Source organism: Aegilops tauschii, chromosome 5 (assembly GCF_002575655.3).
Source record: "Aegilops tauschii subsp. strangulata cultivar AL8/78 chromosome 5, Aet v6.0, whole genome shotgun sequence".
NCBI lineage: Eukaryota > Viridiplantae > Streptophyta > Magnoliopsida > Poales > Poaceae > Aegilops > Aegilops tauschii.
Window position 1 is genome coordinate 202,853,610 of NC_053039.3, and position 3,164 is coordinate 202,856,773.

Below are 3,164 nucleotides of genomic sequence, written 5' to 3' on the forward strand. Positions count from 1 at the left end.
CGCCGTCACTGCCCTTCCCCACCGAGGGGGGTGCAGGCACCGCAGGTGATTCGGTCCCGGGCAGTACCACCGCTTCCTCCTTCCTCTTCTTGGCCGCGGGCGTCGGCCAGATCACGCAGTGAAGAAGCATCAAGAATCAGCGGCGGAAGCAAGAATAAGGCGAGACGAGAATACTTACTGGTCCACCGCGGCGTAGTCTCTACGCTTCCCGAGCTTGAAACCTGAGAGCCTGGCAGCCTGAGGCGCCGGCGCGCGGGCTCCAGGTGCAGAAGAGGTGGCAGCAAATGGGCCGGAAGCGGCTCCGGGCAGCGTCAGAGCGGGGGCGTCGTCTCGGGAGATCAGCGCTGACCTTCCCCTCGTCGGAACCGCGGGCGGTGACCTCCTCCGAGGGCTGACCTTGGACCTCTTGGAGCCCCCAGCCGCGGGCGGCTCCCCCTGCCCAGGGGGACATCGGCCTCGTCATCGTCGTCGGGCAGGGTGCGGAGGATGTCGGCCTTGCGCAAAGGGGAGGTCTCCCCGCCCCTTCGCGGGTCGCCTCCGAGTCGCGCTCTTCCCCCTCCCCTTCCTCCTCTTCCTCCTCGCGAGACTCGCCGAAAGACACATCCACTTGAGTCGACGTCGCCAGGGCAGTCGAAGGCGCAGGCGGCACAAGCCCACGCCCGTCGAAAACGGGCATGGCGGCGGTAGCCTCCGCCACATCTGGACGGCGGAACAAGGGAACGAAGGAGTCCGGCGGGTACCCTTGGTCGTCCCCAACCAAGGAGCGAGAAAGGGGATCTGGAGCAAGATGGTGGAAAGCAATGAAGGCGAACACAGCCCGCGCCAGCCTTTTGTCAGATGGGCAGTTCTCGAAGCAGCGTGGGAAAGCGGAGACGCCCACGTCCCATCAACCGCCACGCATCAATCGAGGTCGCAGGCTGTTGGGGCCCGCGGCGCTCCGCACTTGCCCCTTGGCTTCGCCCCAAAGCCAAGTCCGAGCGCGCCTTGGGCCCGGGGGCTACTGTCGGCGTCCTGGGAACGGGGGTCCCCAGACTTGCCTGCCTGCGGCCCACAGCGTGGCTCCGCCAGCGGCCCTGTACGGCCCATCTTCATCAGCGAGCACTCCAGACCCTCGCGAGGGGCCAAGCCTCGCGAGGCGGATGATGCAAGACCTCCTCGGGGGCGGCCTCACTAGGTTGGCTCGTGAGCGGCGGAGAGATCAAGGCGAGGGGCACCTCGCGAGGTTCCTGTGACGCAAGCCATGACGACCAAGGACAGGCGGGCGCCAGGAAGGCACCAGAGCGTGCAGCGTACTCGTTTCCTCTTTCGTGCTAAAGAGGCAAGCGCATGCGAGGAGTCCCGAGGCATCAGGCAAAGGTTTCCATATCGGTGCGACAAGACCAAGACCAGCAAGATGGCAGGACGGAGGTCACCGTGGAGCCCAGGATGGCATCACCACCAGAGCCTTTGGCAGGCGAAGACCACCTTTAGTCAGGATAGCTTGTACTAGTTGTCTCCCTTCAAATTTGGCCGTTGTTGGATCCCTTCCTGCCTACATTTGGGAAGAGGACCAGGGCCTCTATAAATAGGACTAGCCACCACAGTAGGAGGCAACTGATCTGGGGCCATTCAGATCATCCTCAACCACCCAAGCTTACCGAGCTCAAGGACACCTCTCCTCAGGAGGCTGTTCTTCCCTTGTACTTGTTCATCCTCAGCCCAAGAGGCAATCCACCACACCACACTGGAGTAGGGTATTACACCACATCGGTGGCCCGAACCAGTATAAACCCTATGTCCCTTGTCATGCGAGTTCGACGTGCTGAGCTTTGAGATCGCGGTGAGTGTGTGAGCTAGAGGGGGAGAGATCTTCTTGCGCACCCTAGTGTTCAAACCTCGAGGGTTTTGCCGGAACCCGCAATCCGACAAATCTTTACCTACGGATTATTCCAGAGCTCCTCATGATGTCCCGGATCCCATCCAGGACTCTGAATAACCTTCAGACTTTCCACTATTAATATCTCAATACTAGCCTAGCGCTGCCAAACGTTAAGCGTGCGACCCTACTGGTTCGAGAATCATGTAGACATGACCGAGACACCTCTACGGTCAATAACCAATAGTTGGACCTGGATGTCTATGTTGGTTCCTACATATTCTAAGAAGATCTTTATCGGTCGAACCTCGATGCCAAGGATTCAACTAAACCCGTATGCAGTTCCCTTTGTCCATCGGTATGTTACATGCCCGAGATTCGATCGTCGGTATCTTCATACCTAGTTCAATCTCATTACCGGCAAGTCTCTTTACTCATTCCATAATACAAGATCATGTGGCTAACTCTTTAGTCACATTGCTTGCAAGCTCATTGTGATACCTGAGTGGGCCCTGAGATACCTCTCCATCACACGGAGTGACAGATCCCAGTCTTGATCCATGCCACCTCAACAGACACCCTCGGAGATACCCGTAGAGCATCTTTATAGTCACCCATTTACATTGCAACATTTGATACACACAAAGTGCTCCCCCGGTGTCAATGAGTTGCATGATATCAAGGTCATAGGAATAGATACTTGACATGCGGAAAACGATAGCAATAAACTTGATATGATCATATGTTACGTTTATAGTTTGGGTCTTGTCCATCACATCATTCTCCTAATGATGTGATCCCGTTATCAAATGACAACTCATGTCTATGAATAGGAAACCATAGCCATCTTTGATCAATGAGCTAGCCCGGTAGAGGCTCACTAGGGACATGTTGTTGTCTATGCATCCACAAATGTATTTGAGTTTCCAATCAATACAATTATAGCATGGATAATAAATGATTATCATGAACAAGGAAATATAATAATAACAACTTTATTATTGCCTCTAGGGCATATTTCCAACACATGCTACACCGACTGGTGCTCTACATGTCGCAAAGCTAATTCTAAAGCTCAATCCCATGGTCTCTATATGCCACTTCCTATTCCGTATCACCCATGGGAAGATATTAGCATGGATTTTTTGCACGGTTTTCCTCGAACTAGAAATGGAAAATATTCGGAATTTGTTGTGGACCGTTTCTGTAAGATGGAACACTTTATTCCACGTAACAAGATAGACGATGCTTCACATGTTGCAAATCTCTTCTTTACAGAAATCTTGCGCCTACATGAAGTGCCCAAGAC